Source organism: Rana temporaria, chromosome 8 (assembly GCF_905171775.1).
Source record: "Rana temporaria chromosome 8, aRanTem1.1, whole genome shotgun sequence".
Classification (NCBI taxonomy): Eukaryota; Metazoa; Chordata; class Amphibia; order Anura; family Ranidae; genus Rana; species Rana temporaria.
Genome location: NC_053496.1, coordinates 155,898,854 through 155,920,431, shown reverse-complemented (window position 1 = coordinate 155,920,431; position 21,578 = coordinate 155,898,854). Strand labels below are relative to the sequence as shown.

Genomic DNA, 21,578 nt, shown 5'->3' with positions numbered 1-21,578 from the left:
TATTTTTTGCGCTATAAACAAAAATAGAGCGACAATTTTGAAAAAAATTCAATATTTTTTACTTTTTGCTGTAATAAATATCCCCCAAAAACATATATAATTTTTTTTTCCCTCAGTTTAGGCTGATACGTATTCTTCTACCTATTTTTGGTAAAAAAAATCACAATAATCGTTTATCGGTTGGTTTGCGCAAAATTTATAGCGTTTACAAAATAGGGGATAGTTTTTTTTGCATTTTTATTTTTTTTATTTTTTTTACTACTAATGGCGGCGATCAGCGATTTTTTTTTTTCGTGACTGCGACATTATGGCGGACACTTCGGATAATTTTGACACATGTTTGGGACCATTGTCATTTTCACAGCAAAAAATGCATTTAAATTGCATTCTTTATTGTGAAAATGACAGTTGCAGTTTGGGAGTTAAACACAGGGGGCGCTGTAACATTTAGTGTTCACTTTGTGTGTGTTTACTAGTGTAGGGGGGTGTGGCTGTAGGAATGACATCATCGATCGGGTCTTCCCTATAAAGGGAATCACCCGATCGATGCGCCGCCACAGTGAAGCACGGGGAAGCCGTGTTTACACACGGCTCTCCCCGTTCTTCAGCTCCGGGGAGCGATCGCGACGGAGCGGCTAAAAACAAATAGCCGCGCCGTCGTCCCGGATCGCTCCCCGAGCGGACCCGACCTCCGCATGTACCGGGGGGGGTCCCGATCGGACCCCCCACCCATGTCTAGCAGAGGACGTACAGGTACATACATGTGCCTGTCCGTGCCATTCTGCTGACGTATATGTACATGAGGAGGTCGGGAAGTGGTTAAATAAACACTTCAAGCATCTTGTAGTGTGTGCCTCTCCATTCTTCCTCCATACTCTGGGTCCTTGGTTTCCAAATGAGATGCACAATTTGCTCTCATCAGAAAAGAGGACTTTGGACCACTGAGCAACAGACCAGGTCTGTTTTTCTTTAGCCCAGGTAAGACGCTTCTGTGTAACAGCTCTGGTGAACGGGAGTGAACCACAACTGCGGTTAGCAAGGATTTCAATGCACTTCTCTATGTGAGAATTCAGTATTGGACCCCAGGCGTCACTCCAAACAGAACAGGAGTTTGGGGGGTTCTCTACATCATCTCTCTCTCACATAAAGGAATGCTTTGAGCTACTAGGGGAGGACGTATTACAACATGCGACCAAACCCTAGCATTAAAAGAATACGATACACGTGAAGATTCCAATGCACTTCTGTATGCAAGTGATTATCAGTACCGCGCCCCAGGCGTCACTCCAATCAGAGAACAGGAGTTTGGGGGTTCTCTACATCATATCACTTTAACATAAAAAAGTGCATTAGGCCACTAAGAGAGTGGGTATGATATACCTTTAACCCTTAACATAGTTCGTTTTTGCTTTGATGTTGCTGTAAATCCTCTCTGTTCTGGACACTTCCTGGTTGTCTGTTTCCGGATCACCACAGTACTGGAAGATTTCTCACTGTGGTGACTAATCAAGAAGGTATTATTACTGTGTGTCTATAACCCCTCAGCACCAATCCAGTTTCGTTTTGCAAAACCTTCACTGCCCTCTATTGGCTCTTTGTCTCTGTACATCAGAGAACCAGGAAACAACAGCAAAAACGAAACTAAACTTTAGGTACATTATATGATTGTTTTGTATCTATTTGTAATCATTTTTAAAAGGAATCAGTTAACTATTATGTCTCTATACCCTGTAAACAGTCATTTCAGCAAAAAAATGTTTTCCTTTAGTGACCCTTTAAGGCGAACATGTTCAGTAACTTTAGGGCATGGGCCCTTAAACAAGTAACAACTTATGTCAAGCACGTAGTAGTTAAGGGAGACGTAAGCAACGGATAGTTGCGTGAGAGAGGCAAATATAGCTCAGGTAATTTGAGAGTGTATGTCCCTTTAAGATACTCCACAGTAAGCAGCCAAGAACACAACAGACAATCTCAAGTAGTATATTAGTATTTAGTAAGCCAGAGTTGATAACAGCAGCTGATTAGATGCAATATATGTAGCAGATGATTCTTATGCACTACAAGTAAACAATGGCTACTTATTCGTTTGCAGAGGATAAGTCTTGTTGTAGTTTAGCAGCAATGGGATTCCGTAGTGTAGGGACTCAGGGTGGAAGATATCCTAAGGGTGTCCCCAGCAAAGGCAGCCTGGATGTGGTTAAGGTAGTGGCGAGATAGCCATAGAGTTCCAGCCTGGGTTGATGTGGAGCGAAGGCACCAGTGTTTGTAGCGTGGCGAGCTATGGCTGACAATAATAGAACGGCGTGTGTAATACAGTGTTCTGTTTATAGTTGAGTGGCATGTGTGCCGAATGCAGAGGTGATTGCATTCGGCACTTCCACGTTTCAGGCTGAAATGCACGCCGGGCGATGACGTCGGCGCGCTGCGTTCCAGCATGGACCGCATTACAGCGCCAGGCGTCGATTTACATTCTGACGTTGTTTGTTGTTCAGGAGGCTTGACAAGAGGAATATGACATTTGAAGCCCATGTCCAGGATCCGTCTGTGTTAGGGTGACCACACTTCCAAACTGCCATTCAGGGAAAATTTTGCCAAGGACCTGGGGGGGGGGGGGGGGGGGGGGGGGGGGGGGGGGGGTTGGTTTGTTAAATGTAGTCTCAGGGTTGACGGGGATTTCAGGGGTGAGTGATTTGTCAGGTGAATGGCTGGTTTTAGCACTTATATGATCCCAACACCATGCTTGATATGGTGTCAGGATCATAGGTGTGCGCACAGGGTGTGCTAGGTGTGCCTGGGTACACCCTAACCTCCCCCTGTTTGGACCCATGGTATTTCAGTGGAGTCCTCTAATGATGCTCCTAAAAAAAAAAAAAATAATCAGTAAAAATAATAAAAAAACAAAATAATAAAATGAAAAAATTATAACGTCCACTGCTCGACCAACACCAACCTCTACACTACTGACACCGTCCACTGCTGTACTTACACCGTCAATATATATACACATGCACACACGTATGTGTGTTTGAGTTTTGGGGTGCAAACTCTAATGCAATAGGCTATCCACACCTATGAAAAAAACAAATAGAATCAAGCGCTCACTAAAAAGAAATGAAGGGGATGAAAATATACGTATGGAAAATGGAATAGTACAATGGTGAAACTTTAGAAAAAGACTGAAGGAAATGGAGAAAAAGGGAGGGGGAATCTTTGGAGTGGGACAATGATCCGGTTCAGCTATCCATAAAAATATTAATAAGTAATGAGGATTTTGAAAGTATATTAAAAACAATTATTAAAAATAAGGTTTTTAGAGTTTTTGTGATAAAAGTTCAGTCCATGGGGTAATTCATGGAACGGTAGCACAAATGTTTGTAGATTAGATATATACTCTCTTGCTTGGAGGGCTGCCAGCTGTCAAGAAGAAGCAATTCTGGAGAAAACATAAAAAAGAACAAAAAGCGGCGCCCTCTAAGCGTAGTATGAGGTTTAATAAGGCAAACAAACAACAGCAAATCATATGAGGGGTTACTCACAAAAGTAGAGGGAATACAGGTGTTTATATACTGGTTTCATCTGAGGCAAATGTCCGGAAAGTGTAGACTCTGCTGGGAAGGTCTTTAATGCAGGCTTCAGGCAGCGTGATGGTTGATCCACACGATAATGGCCGTGGGGGGTGTCTCTGGGGATCCCCGGATGATATCACAGCACTAGTACTGGGGGAAACAGAGACGCCACATTCGGCGTGGTGGAGCGCAGCCGTGGAGCGCAAAACAGTCGTACGTCACTTCCGGGTGAAGCCTCAGGGTGATGCGCGCGTTCGAGACATGCGTGTCTCTTCGTCAGGCTCTATCCTGACGAAGAGACACGCATGTCTCGAACGCGCGCATCACCCTGAGGCTTCACCCGGAAGTGACGTACGACTGTTTTGTGCTCCACGGCTGCGCTCCACCACGCCGAATGTGGCGTCTCTGTTTCCCCCAGTACTAGTGCTGTGATATCATCCGGGGATCCCCAGAGACACCCCCCACGGCCATTATCGTGTGGATCAACCATCACGCTGCCTGAAGCCTGCATTAAAGACCTTCCCAGCAGAGTCTACACTTTCCGGACATTTGCCTCAGATGAAACCAGTATATAAACACCTGTATTCCCTCTACTTTTGTGAGTAACCCCTCATATGATTTGCTGTTGTTTGTTTGCCTTATTAAACCTCATACTACGCTTAGAGGGCGCCGCTTTTTGTTCTTTTTTATCCACACCTATGGTCTGGATGATCAAATCATATTATTTCTATTATTACATTGTAATATATAATAAAATTGTTCAACTCACCATAATGCATAATCATTGGGAACTCTGAGATTGTTACTTGCCACCAGATGCAGCGTGCCACCGTCGCCTGCCACCTGATGCAGTGCCACTTGCCACCCATAGCCTGCCACCAGTCTGACACACCGGAGCCCAGAGAAGGTGAATGCCCCTCCCCCTGCTGGCTGCTGATGTGGCTCCTCCCAGTGGCAGTGCGGCCCAGGACCCCTGTTTTAGAGAATGCTGGAGCGGGCCGGAGAAGATAGAGGAGGTGGGTGGCAGTGGCTTCACTGGGGTTGGTGTCACCCCATCGGTGCGGTAAAACATAGTGGGGTGAATGACCCCCCTTCATTAAGAATAGATCCCCCTCCCTTAGTAAAGACCCCTTCTCAGTACAGACCCCCCAATAAGTACAGACCCCCACTAAGTACAGACCCCCCCTCAGTACCAACCCTCCCTCAGTACAGACCCCCCCCCCCAATAAGTACAGACCCCGCTCAGTTCAGACCCCCCCTCTGATATGTGCTGGGGGAGAGTTAACTTTTTACTGATCACTGTCCCTGTCCCCCTCTTCTGCCTGCAATACAATAAATTTAGAACAGACCTGTACAGCGATGTCCCCTCCTTTGGCTCCTGTGCACATGTAATGTAAACAGCCAAGGACTGGAGGGGGTGGCGGCTTCGGTCAGCTCTTCTGATAGAGGCAGGGAGGCCTGCCTCTAGGGCCGAGATCGCAATTACCGGGAGTGCAGTGTGATGTCGGCATCAGTGTCTTTGGTGCTGACAGGTCGCCCGGCATGGTGGATAGCAGTGGCGAGGAGGAGGAGAACGTTAACTCCTCCTCCGCTTTCCGTGTTGTGCAGGAGTCGCGGCTGTGATGTCACTGGTTGCTAGCCGCCAAGCGGCACTAACAACCATTGGCCAGCGTCTCAGATGGAGCTGGAGGTAAAGCGAGCGCCAGCGATATGGTGGGGTTTGCTCGCTCTGCCTATTTCATTCCGGGATACAGGATTGTCCCGCAATTGAGGTGCCCGGGACAGATGTGCTAATTGCAGGTATGTCCCGGACAATCCGGGACACGTGTGCACCCTAGTCTGTGTGTGGTGCCTCTTGATGCACTGACTCCAGCCTCAGTCCACTCCTTGTGAAAGTCCCCAACACTTTTGAACAGCCTTTTCCTGACAATCCTCTCCAGGCTGCGGTCATCCCTGCTGCTTGTGCACCTTTTTCTTCCACAATTTTCACTTTCACATAGCTTTCTACTAATGTGCTTTGATATAGCACTTTGGGAACATCCAAGTTCTTTTGCAATTACCTTTTGAGGCTTTCCCTCCTTATGGAGGCTGTCAGTGATGGTTTTCTGCACAACTGTCAGGTCAGCAGTCTTTTCCATGATTGTAATTCCTATTGAACCAGGCTAAAGCCTCGTACACACGGTCGGACATCAAACAAACTTTCCCTTGGATTTTTGTCCGAAGGGATTTGTCCGGTCACACCCATAGCATACACACGCTCTGACTTTTCTGCAAACTTTTCTAAAACTTTCCCAACATCACGTGGTTTTTCTGCTCTTTTCTGCTCTTTACCGCCACCCTTTGGTTAACTTCTGCTATTGTTGGTTGATTTTAACATTGGTTCTGAGCATGCGTATTTGAACTTTGTACAAAAGTCCGATGGCTTGCTGTACACACGGTCGGACTAGGCACCATCGGACTTTTGTTGACGTAAAGTTTGTCCATTTGCAGACCCAACTTTTTGTCCGATGAAACCCGAAAAAGTTGGTCCGATGGAGCGTACACACGATCGAACAAATTTGAAAACTTGCAGATTTTGAAGTTTGTTGGCAAAAAGTCAGACCGTGTGTACGGGACTTAAGAGACCATTTAAAGCAGGGGTCTTAAACTCAAATTACCTGAGGGCCACAAGACAAGTTTTCATATGCCATGGGGGGCCGCATGCAAACTTTCAAACTTCAAAAACAACAGTACTGGTGTCAGCGAACACATTATTAACCCCCAGCACCGGTGTCAGCGAGCGCATTATTACCACCAGCACTGCTGTAAGTCAGGGTTTGACAAATTTGCTTGGAATCTAGGAGCCAGCTAAAAAAGTTAGGAGCCAGAAAACGCACCCCGTTTCGACGAGCTTGCGCGCAGAAGCGAACACATACGTGAGCAGCGCCCGCATATCTAAACGGTGTTCAAACCACACATGTGAGGTATCGCCGCGATTGGTAGAGTGAGAGCAATAATTCTAGCTCCTCTGTAACTTAAAACATGCAACCTGTAGATTTTTTTAAACGTCGCCTATGAAGATTTTAAAGGGTAAAAAAGTTTGTCGGCATTCCACAAGCGGACACAATTTTGAAACGTGACATGTTGGGTATGAATTTACTCGGCGTAACATTATCTTTCATAATATTAAAAAAAATGGGGATAACTTTACTGTTGTCTTATTTTTTAATTAAAAAAAGTGTAATTTTTTCCCAAAAAAGTGCGCTTGTAAGACCGCTGCGCAAATACGGCGCAACAGAAAGTATTGCAACGATCGCTATTTTATTCTCTAGGGTGTTGGGATAAAAAATATATATAATGTTTGGGGGTTCTAATTAGAGGGAAGAATATGGCAGTGAAAATAGTGTAAAATGACATTAGAATTGCTGTTTAACTTGTAATGCTTAACTTGTAATACCAACGGCCACCACCAGATGGCGCCAGCTCACATCTGGTGGTAATAACTTGTAATACCAACGGCTCACCACCAGATGGCACCAGCTCAAAAAAAAAAAAAAAAAATTTTTTTTTTTTTGCTCCCCTCACTTCCACCCTGCCTGAGGGCCATTTATAACTGGTCCGCGGGCCGCAAATGGCCCGCGGGCCGGTACTTTGAGACCACTGATTTAAAGGCTCAGGAACCCTTTGCAGGTGTTATGGCTTAATTAGCTGATTAGAGTTTTGACACTTTGAGCCTAGAATATTGCACCTTTTCAAAATATTCAAATTTTCTGAGATTGTGGATTTTTTTTTTATGAGCTGTAATAATCATTACAATTATGACAAATCACGGCTTGAACTCTCTCATATATTAGTTTCACCTTTTTAAGTTGCATTGGTCATATAAATTAACTCTTGCACGATATTCAAATTTTCCGATTATCACCTGTACAGTGATTCAAATGTTTTTAGATTTAAAGGGATGCGGTGGCAACCTTAGGGAAGTCCGCGGCACTAATCGTTTTCTCTACAACCAGCCTGTTGGTTTTTTCACAGTCGATTGATAGATCAGCTAGCCCATACGTGGATTGAAATTTGTCCGGTCCCCCAGAACTGACCGAATTTCGATCCATGTATGGTACGGCTTTATTGTGTGCAATAGTGACAGATTACATATCAGAAGCTGGTCACACACAGTCAAAGTTTGATCTGTGAGATCCATAAAAAAGTATCAATATATATGTACTTTAAGGCTACCTTCCCATGGGTGATTGGCACACCCTGTGATTTCTGGTGGCAAGAATTGGTGGATTCCTGTGGCCGAAATGACAGGTGTGTGCGAATAGCTGCGTAAAAAATATCCAGGTAATGGCTGCTTATGCAAACAGTCACAAATAGCGGCGGCTACTACCAGCCTTTCATTGTTTTGTATGCAGCTACTCGCACACACCTGTCATTTGGAATGGAAGAATCCGCAGGGTGTGCTAATCGTCTAAGTGAATAGAACCCCTAAAGGCCTATCTAAATGATTCATTCAACTGATGCCCAATCAGACAGACCCTCCCAGTTCTCTGCGTGTTGGATCACTACTTTCTGATAAGACCCTCAGGCTGTATCACACTCTTCCTGATTACACACAGGATGTGTCACCTTCCTAGGTGTGCCGAAAACTATAAAACGTATGGATTATAACCACTGTGATTACTTATATGTCAAGAGACACTGTCAAGATTACAGTGCAGGCGGATATATTACCAGTACCTAATATATTTTTATTCTTCAGAGAAAACGATTAAAGGGAAAACAGAGCAGCGCTAAGAATCAAATGTTGAGTATTGACATATCAACATACCGTGATATACAAAATTAATTTTTGATTAGCATATGTAGTGGGATATCACCCCTTTATGTGGTATAAAAGACTACCATCTGCTGATCAAGAAGGATCTCAGCTCCCTCCTGTGGCCGAGTTGTGATATAGCAACCGGCTGTTTACTCCTCATCCTGGTACCGCAGAGGATGTTGGGGGAATTGAGTACAGGGAGAAAAGAGACTCCATTTGCCCTGGTTTATTATGAACTATGTTACCCAGAGAGCAACTGTACAATCCCAGACTACTTTGCTTCCCGCACTGCCTGCTGGGGTAGGTAATTTAAGGGAGGGGACGTTTTTGGTGCGCTCTCTCCGGGCCGCCTCTTCAACCCAGGAGGACACCTGTAGAAGGGTTCCATGGAAGTCTAGGCTGGAGTTGAGGCCTACCTACGCCTGGGCGGAGTGCCACTCATAGAGAGAAAACTAGGGTTGGGACTTTAAATGAGGCGTATGAAAACCACACGCCTCCATCCCTATTGGATACAAAAAAAAGGGGGTTTTTGGAACTTTAAATGAGATGCGTTTTTAAACAAACAGTAGTATAAGTAAAATAGTAAACGTTTATAACCAGGCTCATACATACCACCCAAACAGCAAGCCAAATTCAACTGTCTAACTGTATATGTTAAAAGCAGAGATTGGTTGCACGCATTTGCAAGTACATGAGTAAGCTGCAGAGCTAATAGGGAAGACACGATCGATGACGTCATTCCTACAGCCACACCCCCCTACACTAGTAAACACATACACAGTGATCCCTAAATGTTACAGCGCCCCCTGTGTTTAACTCCCAAACTGCAACTGTCATTTTCACAATAAAGAATGCAATTTAAATGCATTTTTTGCTGTGAAAATGACAATTGTCCCAAAAATGTGTCAAAATTGTCCGAAGTGTCCGCCATAATGTCGCAGTCACGAAAAAAATCGCTGATCGCCGCCATTAGTAGTAAAAAAAATAAAATAAATAAAAATGCAAAAAAACTATCCCCTATTTTGTAAACACTATAAATTTTGCGCAAACCAACCGATAAACGATTATTGCGATTTTTTTTTTTTGCCAAAAATAGGTAGAAGAATACGTATCGGCCTAAACTGAGGAAAAAAAAAATTATATATGTTTTTGGGGGACATTTATTATAGCAAAAAGTAAAAAATATTGCATTTTTTTCAAAATTGTCGCTCTATTTTTGTTTATAGCGCAAAAAATAAAAACCGCAGAGGTGATCAAATACCACCAAAAGAAAGCTCTATTTGTGGGGGAAAAAAAACCGCCAATTTTGTTTGGGAGCCACGTCGCACGACCGCGCAATTGTCTGTTAAAGCGACGCAGTCCCGAACTGTAAAAACCCCTTGGGTCTTTAGGCAGCATTTTGGTCCGGGGCTTAAGTGGTTAAAGTCCCAAAAACCCACTCATAGAGAGAGACGGAACTAGGGTTGCCACCTTTTCTTCAAGCCAAACCCGAACACTTTCGCGGCACACGGCAATTTTTTTGTAGTACACGCTATAGGATTATAAAATACCTGGGACACCTTTTGGTTTACCCAAAGAGAGGTGTGCTACAGTGAACAGTGGCTGTGGCCAAATTTCATTAACAGTGAGGGGACTTAAAGGGGCCATGGTTAAATAAAACAGAAGCATTAGTGTTACCATAAAATATGATTCGATTAATAAAAGAAATGTCAGTTAAAATATGAAACTAGCCTACCTTAAAAATGGACACTGTTAGCCAGTGGACGGTGTCAGTGGGGCAGTGGACGGTGTCAGTGGGGCAGTGGACGGTGGCAGTGGACGGTGTCAGTGGGGCAGTGGATGGTGTCAGTGGACGGTGTCAGTGGGACAGTGGCAGTGGACGGTGTCAGTGGAGGGTGTCAGTGGACGGTGTCAGTGGGGCAGTGGACGGTGTCAGTGGGGCAGTGGATGGTGGCAGTGGACGGTGTCAGTAGGGCAGTGGACGGTGTCAGTAGGGCAGTGGACAGTGTCAGTAGGGCAGTAGACAGTGTCAGTAGGGCAGTGGACGGTGTCACCTGGTGAGAACTACCTATATGGATGGTTTATGGGGGGGAGAGAACTGTATATATGGGGGTGGCTATATATATGGATGGTGTATGGAGGGGAGAACTGTATATATGGGGGGGCTGTATATATGGGGGGAGAACTGTATATATGGGGGGGCTGTATATATGCATGGTGTATGGGGGGAGAACTGTATATATGGGGTGGCTGTATATATGTATGGGGGGAGAACTGTATATATAGGGGGGGCTGTATATATGGATGGTGTATGGAGGGGAGAACTGTATATATGAGGGGGGGGGGGGGAACTGTATATATGGATGGTGTATGGAAGGGAGAACTGTATATATGGGGGGGGGCTGTATATAGGGGGGGGAGAACTGTATATATGGATGTGTATGGGGGCAGAACTGTATATATGGGGGGGGGGGGCTGTATGTATGGGGGGAGAACTGTATATATGGACGTGTATGGGGGGAGAACTGTATATATGGGGGGGGCTGTATATATGGGGGGGCTGTATATATGGATGGTGTATGGGGGGGAGGAGAACTATATGGATGGATGGTATATGAGAGGGGGGTGGCAGAACTGTATATATGGTGTATGGTGGTGGGGGGGGGGGAGTGGTGAGGACTGTGGGTATAGTGTATGGTGGGGTGGAGGGTGAAAGTACTGAAATGCTAGCATGGCAAAAACTGACCTTACAAGCTGAACTCCAGTCTCAGCACGATCTCTGTACACTTTCCTACAGAGCAGCAGGGAATGGGGAGGCTCCGCCTTCAACCCCACCTCCTTGTCCCTTCTGCAGCCAACCAAAAGAGAGTACCCGGGAACATGGAGCCTCTGTGTCCCATCCATCTGCAGCACACAGAGCGGACAGAGGTGCGGTGACAGGGCGGGAGCGGGGGGGGGGGATTGTAAATAGAGAGGTGCTCGTAGTTGCATTCAGGCAGTAGGAGAATAAGTCAGGCGGAACGAACTTGAGATGCACACGGCCGTGGCAGCAGTTTCGGGCACAGGGAGCCACTGACAGGTCTGAATAATGTGCCCGGGTCTCAGGCGGCCAGAGACCCGGGCACACGTTTCAAAACCCGTACTGTCCGGGTGAAACCCGAACGGGTGGCAACCCTAGACGGAACCCCTGACGGAGTGATCGGACGGGCTTCCAGTACCCCTGTGACTTGTCTGAGAACCGGAGGCTGTCATCTTGAAAGACTGTGATCGGAGGTCGCGGACTGAGTGTTTCGGAAGGACAAGGAAACTGGTTGTGTGAGACGGGCACCTGCCCAGGACCTATTGACTGTGTTGTTGGAGGGTAGATCGTTCACATTAGCCATTGTGGTTTGACTATTTGGGCCTTCCCCACCAGTTTTATATGTTACCCTTGTGGATTACAAATTACCCCTTGTGTGCCAACGCAACAGTGCACAGACTTTTGGGATAATTTGAACTGAGGTTTGGTCTGATCAACCAAACCACGCTAGTTAGGTATACTATTTAAAGACTGCCTATTTAGTTGTTGCAGACTGTTGTTATCCATCTCCATACTCGTTGATCGAGTAACCGGTTTTATTACACTGTGTAGTATTGTTAATAGTGAGAGCTGGGTGAGACTTGGCAAGGGGGTGCTTCGGTGGGGATGCCTCATTGAGGGAATCCCCTTGCTGCGTACTTACACAGGTCTGCATAGCCATTATAATTGATCGTGAATTTATTTGTTATTACTGTTTCTGACTCTTGCAGGGCTCTGCAAGCAGTCTTTTAAAGTTTTACCTTTGTTTCTTTTGCTTTATTCTATCAAGTAAATAGTTGCATTGGTTAAGCTGAAATTTGTGTACAGTCTCTCTGTCATCCTGCGGGATCCATACAACACAAGGCAACCATTAATTTACTGTGGTGTGACAGGATATTGTGCCCTCCAACAAGTTATTAGGGTCCACAATACCCACTATACCAGTTGTGTCAAGGGAGGGTTTGAGACAATTTCAGGGGTTGATAACCAGAGCGTAGACCCAAAACAAACCAGCAGCTCCTTCGGGGGTAGTGCTACACATATACAAAAAACTCTAACACCATCATCTGATTGATAGTGTCGCCCAGGGCTTTTTTCTCAGACAATAGGTGCAGGAACTCCCCCTTTCTGAGTTACCCCTCTTTCTTGTCCCTACCCACCTCCGAGCACCGTCCCTTGGTTCCATCCCATACCTACCTCCCAGTACCATGCCTTTTAGACAATACAGAACCAAGTATCATTTTGTGGTGCTAAGAAATTTGTATGAAATTTGGTAATGGTATCAAGAAAATCAGTAAAATCGATCCCCTGCAGCCAGAAATAAAAGATCTCCCTAACAACAATGGACCACCCACAAAAAAAATCCAACCCCAGCAACAATAGACTCAGTATAACCAGCCTTAATAGACTCTCCTGGAGCCATCAACAATAGACCCCTCCCCCAACATTAGATCCCTTTCAGCAACAACTGACCCCCCCAGCAACATAAGGCCCACCCCCAGCAACAATGGGTCCCCCACCAGCAACAATAGACCCCCCTGCAAAAATAGATCCCCTCCAACTAGAATAGATGCCCCAGCAGTGAGCATCAATACCCTGCATCACACCACAGAACCCCTTGCCATTACATACAGTCAGTCCAGGAGGTGCCAGAACTGCGTTCCCCCACGTTCCCGCTGAAAAAAAGCCCTGGTGTCGCCAAATAAAGTGCACTGTACAAATTGTAAATCTACATTGGTAGTATAGTCCCATTGGTGATTAAAACATTTAATTCATTAGTAAATCTTGAAGGGAAGGAATCCAGGAGTGTAGGACTAAAGGAGTCACCGCCGTGTGCATCTACCACCCAGGGGAGAAGATTAAATACGCGTTTTAGAAGGTAGCATCAATCAGGCATGTGATATCAAAGCTCTGAATAGCGAGTGGTGCAATTCCTCCTCTTCAGCTGAGCCACCTCAGGCAACCTTGACCCGCCACGTGAGAATATGGATCAGGATAGCAATGTCCCAGATACGGACGACTAAGCTAACCAGGGCAATAACTTCTCCACAGGAGGTGGAAACCTTGCAAGAAGATCTGAACAAATTAATAGGGTGGGCAACTACATGGCAAATAAGGTTTAATGTGGGGAAATGTAAAATTATGCATTTTGGTGGCAAATATACAAATGCAATCTATTCACTGGGGGAGAACCTCTGGGGGAATCTAGGATGGAAAAGGACCTGGGGGTCCTAGTAGATGATAGGCTCAGCAATGACATGCAATGCCAAGCTGCTGCTAGCAAAGCAAACAGAATATTGGCATGCATTAAAAAGGGGATTAACTCCAGAGATAAAGCGATAATTCTCCTGCTCTCCAAAACTCTGGTCCAGCCGCACCTGGAATATGCTGTCCAGTTCTGGGCACCAGTCCTCAGGAAGGATGTACTGGAAATGGAGAGAGTACAAAGAAGGGCAACAAAACTAATAAAAGGACTGGAGGATATTGGTTATGAGGAACGGTTGCAAGCACTGAACTTATTCGCTCTGGAGAAGAGACGCTTGAGAGGGGATATGATCTCAATGTACAAATACTGTATTGGTGACCCCACAATAGGGATAAAACTTTTTTACAGAAGGGAGTTTAACTGCTTGCCGACCAGCCGCCGCAGTTATACGGCGGCAGGTCGGCTCCCCTGCGCGAAAGCTCGTAGCTATACGTCGGCTCTCTAAGCGCCCCCACTCGTCCCTGACTCCCGTGCGCATGCCCGGCGGGCGCTATCGACGCCGGGTACCCGCGATTGCTCGTTACAGAGCGAGGACCGGGAGCTGTGTTTCTCCTCCTGTCAGGGGAGAAATGCCTGACCGTCTGTTCATACAATGTATGAACAGCGATCAGTAATTTCCCCTAGTAAGGCCACCCCCCCTACAGTTAGAACACACCCAGGGAACATACTTAATCCCTTCCCCGCCCCCTAGTGTTAAACCCTTCCCTGCCAGTGGCATTTTTATAGTAATCCAATGTATTTTCGTAACAGTTTTATTTTCGTTTTATACTGAATGATTCGTAATTCTGTCTAATTTATTTTCGTTTATTCGAAATTTGTAATTTTGTTAGGTAATAATTTTCGTTTAATGGATTCGTAATTTTGTACTTTCGTAAATACATAGTAACACGTGGCTAATCCATATTAAGATATACTTTCTCTTAAGCCCCGTACACACGGTCGGACTTTTTGCCAACAAACGTCAAAATGAGTGTTTTCCTTAAAATCTGACCGTGTGTACGCTCTATCGGACAAACTTTTTCGGTTTCAAAAGTCCAGCCAACTCCAGACAAAGAAACGGATTTACAAAACACAGAAATTAAAATAGGAACATACGAATGAAAATACGAAAAGACAAAGGATTTAAAATACGGAATGCAAATCGTTCGTTATAGATGTAATTTTCGTTCTTTTGCTTTTTCGGTGTTTCGTATTTTAGTAAGATTGTCCAATCATACGTTCGTATTTTCGCTTGTTCGTTATTTTGCTTATTCATAATTCCATATGTAGCGTTAGGAGCCGCTGGTTGTTTGTGGGATCGGCGTATTGAGTTACCTTGCAGGGTGTCTAGGGTGTACTGAGTGAGTTAAGGCAATGAGCGAAAGTCCAGTCATCAATTGGGTTTTCTTCAATGCTTTATTCCAAGGCCTAACATGGCCAACATCAACATAAGACAAGATAGGAAAAGGTTGATAAAGCATGAGATCAACTTTAGTATCAGGTCTTGGATATGAAAAGAGCAGTCCTGCTCTCAATAATAATAATAATGAGATCAGTTCGTCGCGACTCCAGCCAGAGTGGGTAAAGTGCCCCCGGACAGACTTCTGTCACAAGCCTGGCAGCCGAAGGGAGGAACAGACCTCTGCCACAGGCCTGACTCTGGACCTCTGCCACAGGCCTAGCGATTTAAGGTGCAATAATTGGATTGAGCGAATCCTCCCAGTAAAGTTTAGTCAGGGTCACCAGTTGACAGCTGCAACATACCTGTCAGTATCGTGGTGACCAGATCCCCGGTGGTTCGTTCAGGCCTCCTGGATAACCTCTCTCTGGGTTCTCCCTGAGCCGATTCCCCACCGCACAGCTCTCAGCTTGGTATCCTCTTAGTAAAGGGTGGGACCCAACAAGTCGCTGGGGCCCTTCTCATAATCGGGATGAAGCTCCCCATGATGCGCAACTCCGGCCAGGTAGGCCATGGTGGCGGGGTCAATGGATACGCGCACCCTGAAGGTGGATGCCGCACCTGGAACTCGGACCCCGCGAAACAGACCCGAATCAATGGCGTCTGCCCCAGATATGCTGGGTAAAAGTGACTCTGCCAGAACCCCTCTAGCGCCAACTGCCGCCCAGAGGTGGAAACGCACCCCTGAGACGCAGACTGACCTTTCTGAAAGGACAGCAGCCCTGCAATTTAACAAATTGTGAATGGGAGAAAATAACTCTCCCATTCCCCACTAACTTTAGCGTAGTGCCCATACTGAAAGTAAGGGGGCGCTACATACTCCCCCCACTTGAAATGACACTGTCCCCAGTGTCCTGAAGCATTCAAGCTCGAATGCTGGCTTGATACTGCAAACCAGAAAGGAAAGTAGGAAAAGAGACCTAATTATAAAACATTTTGTTACAATATTACTAATATATAAGACATACACACATATACAACCCTAGCTATCTAACTGCCCATTCTCCGCAGTGTTGACAGTAGGTGGGTCCAGAAAACCTGTATAGGAAAGACACAAAAAAAAACACACAAACTATACAATATACATTCGGAGGTATCCAAATAGTTTTCTATTTATTTACAACCTCCAGGGTCAGAATTGAAACTGTACGCTCACCTCTGAACGCAAAGTTTAAATTCCTCCCGAGGAGTTCTAAGGTGTAAGTGCTGTAGGAGAAATACTCTTTTCTGTGCAAGAAATTCAAAGCATAAAACTTAACACATTTTTTTTTTCCTGAAAAGTAACGGTGCAGAACACTGCCCCTAGCGGTCAGTGCGCTGGTACTGCGGCAGTTCAAAATTGAAGTGAAGAAGTAGCAGCAAAGGGAAGTAAAAAAAAAGGGAAAACGGTTCTTTTCCTTGCTGAATTTTCCAAAGCTGCGATGAAGAAGTTGGCAGAGTCCCACTCTAACTGACTGAACCCAAACCCCTCCCAAGAGTTCTTCACAAAAGTGTATGTGGATTTGGAGGAGCAAGGGGGAAGGGGAAACTGGGAGAAAAAGTGCAAAACGGAGTGGGGGCAAAGTCCTTGTCCACAACTTCAGCAAAGTTAACAGGCCATGTGTTTTTTTTTTCACTTATAAAAACGAGGGTCAGGCAACCAAACGCTCAGGCAACCAAACGCTATCTCCTCTTGAAGTAGTAGATTGCACTGTAAAGGTCTGATCTTCTTTCCCGGGGCACTTCAACACAACCCGATCCCGGTAGATGTGTCGACCCCAGCTCCAATCTCGGTAACAGTCCTCAAATCGTTTCCCTACACAAATAAAGGCGTAGGGGGTCTCACGTTCCTCTGGCGGGACGTTTAAAAGACTCCACGCGGCATCCCGACACCATTTCGCTCTCTCCTGATCAATCTGGTAAAGGAGAGGGGGTGGTACATATGGGTATTCAGACCCGTAGTCAGCGGCAACCCTCTGGACTACCACACGCTGCAGACGAGCCAATCTGGGCAGGATTCGTGGGTCTCCACGTCCCGGCAACACCAGAGCGTCTGGTGCCCTTCTCAAAAAAGGGGCATGGGGTAGTGAGTGCAGCAACAGACACAGAATTTGACTCACCGACTCCCCAGGCCAGACGCGGAAAGTCCACGGACGGCTGCTGAGACCCACTCGGTTCACTCTGGCCGGAGCGGTTCTTCCTCCCATGAGCATCATCGAAGGCACTGGATTTCTTGAAGCCTTGTGACTCTAGGACATGGGGCTCGAGGAAATGATCAGAGGGGTCACAGTCATCGACCATAGAATCATCCATCCGGCTATAGATCAAAGTCCGTTAGACGCCACTCCTCTGCTGGCAGGGGACCGCAGGGTTTTGCCGTGGCGAGGTCCCTCGGCCAGTCTGAAGGGCACTGAGCAAGTAGGCCTCGACCGCAACTGCGGGAGGCTGAAGTGGGTCCTTCTTCGGTAGGGACCCGCCACACGGAGACCGCTGTGGAAGTTGCAGTCATCTCTGAGTGCTTGTCACATCCGATGAACTGGTCACACTGGATAGAACACTTTCTAAGTCCGGGTTTTCCCCAAGGCTTACCTTCAGTGAGGAAGGTGGCGAGGTAGCCGAAGGTAGGGTCAGGGTGGATGATACTGAAATCACGTCGGGGTCCCGGACTTTTGGCTCCACGATCACCACCGACGGGGAGGGCTTCGGCCATACTGTTTCCTCCTCCGCGGTAAGGGTAGCAGTAATAAAGTTCACCCGGTACTCCTTCGGAGCCTGCGTGGGTGAAACGGCCACAAACAAGTAGGCCCGGCATCGCTGGCATTGGGCAAAGGGCTGGATCTTCACACAGGTCCCCGCAACGGGGACAGGTTAGGCCCAGCATCTCTGTCCCTCCACTAGACAGGAGGACGAACTGTCCCTGGGTAGACAAGCAGACGCCTGTATCTGTCACAGGTACCCCAGACGGTACAAATGCGCTGAAGGCCCCCGGTGAAGTGGTTGGAGGCCTCAGCTGCTGGGCGGCAGTGCCGGCTGTAGGAAGGCAGACATTACCATGCGGTTCTCTTTCTCCCTGGCAGATGGGCGGTGCTTTTTCTGCTTGGCGCGAAATTGAGCCCACGTCCCACGCAGGGGAGGGTGGCTCCTCCCACTTGGAAGAACTTGTCCAGGCACGTTGCAGGCGCGTGCTATGCTGCACGTACGCCCAAGCTCAGCGGTGCGAGGTTAACTCCCTCGTTGCCAGACAGTTCAAAACCACGATACCGAACACTCTTCGCTCTTTATTAAATTACTACTCACTTCTCTTGTTGCCAATGGTAACGGACGAATCCCGGACGAGCCCCCACGTGTAGCGTTACCCCCGCAGGAGCCGCTGGTTGTTTGTGGGATAGGTGTATTGAGTTACCTTGCAGGGTGTCTAGGGTGTACTGAGTGAGTTAGGGCAATGAGCGAAAGTCCAGTCATCAATTGGGTTTTCTTCAATGCTTTATTCCAAGGCCTAACATGGCCAACATCAACATAAGACAAGATAGGAAAAGGTTGATGAAGCATGGGATCAACTTTAGTATCAGGCCTTGGATATGAAAAGAGCAGTCCTGCTCTCAATAATAATGAGATCAGTTAGTCGCCACTCCAGCCAGAGTGGGTAAAGTGCCCCCGGACAGACTTCTGTCACAAGCCTGGCAGCCGAAGTGTCACTTGAAAATCGCTGGGAGGAACAGACCTCTGCCACAGGCCTGACTCTGGACCTCTGCCACAGGCGTAGCGATTTAAGGTGCAATAATTAGATTGAGCGAATCCTCCCAGTAAAGTTTAGTCAGGGTCACTAGTTGACATACCTGTCAGTATCGTGGTGACCAGATCCCCGGTGGTTCGTTCAGGCCTCCTGGATAACCTCTCTCTGGGTTCTCCATGAGCCGATTCCCCACTGCACAGCTCTCAGCTTAGGATCCTCTCAGCAAAGGTTGGGACCCAGCAAGTCGCTGGGGCCCTTCTCATCATCAGGATGAAGCTCCGCATGGTGCGCAACTCCGGCCAGGTAGGCCATGGTGGCGGGGTCCATGGATGCGCGCACCCTGAAGGTGGATGCCGCACCTGGAACTCGGACCCCGCGAAAACGGACCTAGAATCAATGGCGTCTGCCCTAGATATACCTTTCCCCAGCATGCCCAGCGAGGGAGAATCTCCTCTAATTGGCTGCTGGGCAAAAGTGACTCTGCCAGAACCCCTCTAGCGACCCAGAGGTGGAAACGCACCCCTGAGACGCAGACTGACCTACAAGACAGTTCTGAAAGGACAGCCGCCCTGCAATTTAACAAATTGTGAATGGGAGCAAATAACTCTCCCATTCCCCACTAACTCTAGCATAGTGCCCATACTGAAAGTAAGGGGGCGCTACACGTAATTTTCGTATTTTGGGTCTTTCAGCCTTTTGGATGTTCGAATTGATACGAATGTACGCAAACTAACAAATTCGTACGAAAATACATTCGTTACGAATGGGAACGCACATGTCTAGTGTCCTGTAACCCTTAGGTCGCTTTCAAACAAGTGGTCGGAGGGCCGTAAAAACAGGGCAGCTGAGTAACAGTTTTTCCACCCCCCTGACTGCCAACCCAAACTGCAAAAAACAGCCCGACGTGGGCTGTTCACATGCTGTAAATATATATAAACAAAAATAAAAAAGTAAACATTTATAAAAAAAAGGGGGTTTGCCACATGGGGATCTGGGGACCTCTGAGCCCTTTAAAAAAAAAATATATATATATATATATATATATATATATATATATATATATATATATATATATATATATATATATATATATATAAAATAATAAAAAGATTTTTTTTTTTTTAAAAAAGGGGGGGTTGTCACCCGGGGGCCCTGGGGACCTCCGGACCCCTAAAAAAATATATATATATTTGCCCTTTAATAAAAAATAAAATAAAAATATATTAAAAAAATATATTTTTTTATAAAAAATAAATAAATAAAAAAGGAGGTTTGCCATCTGGGGCCCTGGGGGCCTCAGGGCCCCTGGGGACCTCCAGACCGCTAAAAAAAATATAAAAAAAATGGCCCTTTAACCTTTTGCCGACCGCGCTAAAGACAAAAGACGTCTACAGTGCGGTCCAGTTGTTCTGGGAGGACGTAAAATGAACAATAAAATATATATATATATTTTTTTAAAGCGCCCCTGTCCCTGTGTGCTCGCACACAGAAGCGAACGCACATGTAGTCCCGCCCACATATGAAACCGGTGTTCAAGCTACACATTTGAGGTATCGCTGCGAATGTTAGAGCGAGAGCAATCATCTTGGCCCTAGACCTCCTTCGTAACTAAAAACATGTAACTAATAAAAATAATTAAAACGTCACCTATGGGGATTTTTAGTAGCAAAGTTTGGCGCCATTCCACGAGCGTGTGCAATTTTGAAGGGTGACATGTTGGGTATCTATTTACTCGGCGTAACTTCATCTATTATATTATGCAAAAACATTGGGCTAACTTTACTGTTTTGTGGTTTTTTTTTAAGCACAAAACTGTTTTGTTTTTTTAAAACACATGTTCAAAAAATTGCTGCGAAAATACTGTGCAAGATAAAAAGTTGTAATGGCCGCCATTGTATTCTCTAGGGTCTTTGCTAAAGAAGCATATATAATGTTTTGGGTTTCTATGTCATTTTTTAGCAAATAAATGATGATTTTTACATGTAGGAGAGAAATGTCAGAATTGGGCTGGGTGCTCCAGAACGCTCCCTGCATGTTGGGCCTCTGTATGTGGCCACACTGTGTAAAAGCCTCACACATGTGGTATTGCCATACTCAGGAGGAATAGCAGAATGTGTTTTGGGGTGTAATTTGTGGTATGCATATGCTGTGTGTGAGAAATAACCTGCTAATATGACAGAAACAAGAATTATTTTTTTATCTTTACAGAATTTTCAGTAGTTTTTCTTTTATAGCGCAAAAAATAAAAAACCCAGAGGTGATCAAATAGCACTAAAAGAAAGCTCTATTTGTGTGAAAAAAAGGACAGAAATTTCATATGGGTACAATGTTGTATGACTGAGTAATTGTCATTCAAATTGTGAGAGCACCGAAAGATGAAAATCGGTCTGGTTAGGAAGGGGGTTTAAGTGCCCAGTGGTCAAGTGGTTAATAAAAAAAAAAAAAAAAAAAACATATATTAAAAAATATATATTTTGTTTTATAAAAAAAAAAATTTTGTTTTATAAAAAAAAGAAAAAGGGAAAAAAAAAGGAGGGTTGCCATCTGGGGCCCTGGGGGCTGATGGCGGCCCTGATTATAGGGATAAATCGGGCAGTGGGGAGGTTATATATATTGCCCCCTCGCTGCTTGTCAAATGCCCTTTGAAAAGCGATCAGCATGTGGGTGGCTCCTCAGAGGGCACCACACTCTACCATGAGTGTGAAAGAATCCTTACTAAAACCTATTCATCGTGGGT

General features: G+C 45.9%; 1 protein-coding gene across 1 annotated transcript in view; it reads left to right on the top strand.

Moving 5' to 3' along the window:
• Positions 1-21,578, top strand: part of CLDND1 (claudin domain containing 1) — a 57,410-nt gene that overhangs the window by 18,888 nt on the left and 16,944 nt on the right. The window lies entirely within an intron of this gene.